The sequence below is a fragment of the Vitis riparia genome, chromosome 13, assembly GCF_004353265.1.
Source record: "Vitis riparia cultivar Riparia Gloire de Montpellier isolate 1030 chromosome 13, EGFV_Vit.rip_1.0, whole genome shotgun sequence".
Lineage (NCBI taxonomy): Eukaryota > Viridiplantae > Streptophyta > Magnoliopsida > Vitales > Vitaceae > Vitis > Vitis riparia.
In genome coordinates, this window is record NC_048443.1 from 16,192,182 (window position 1) to 16,192,464 (window position 283).

Below are 283 nucleotides of genomic sequence, written 5' to 3' on the forward strand. Positions count from 1 at the left end.
ACAAAGAAGGGCACTATGTGAAAAATTGTCCAGATTGTAAAGGAAAAGAAAAGGGAAAAACTTTTAATTCTAGTGATGCAGTAGTTGCAGAAGAAAATTTAGATACTACAGATGTTCTTTCAATTACTATTACAAACTGAAGTGATGAGTGGATTCTTGATTCAGGGTGCTCCTATCATATGTCTCCCAATAAGGATTGGTTTAGTACGTACCAACTCATAGATGGTGGAAAGATTCTCATGGGAAACGATGTAGCTTGTAAGGTTATTGGGATAGACATAAT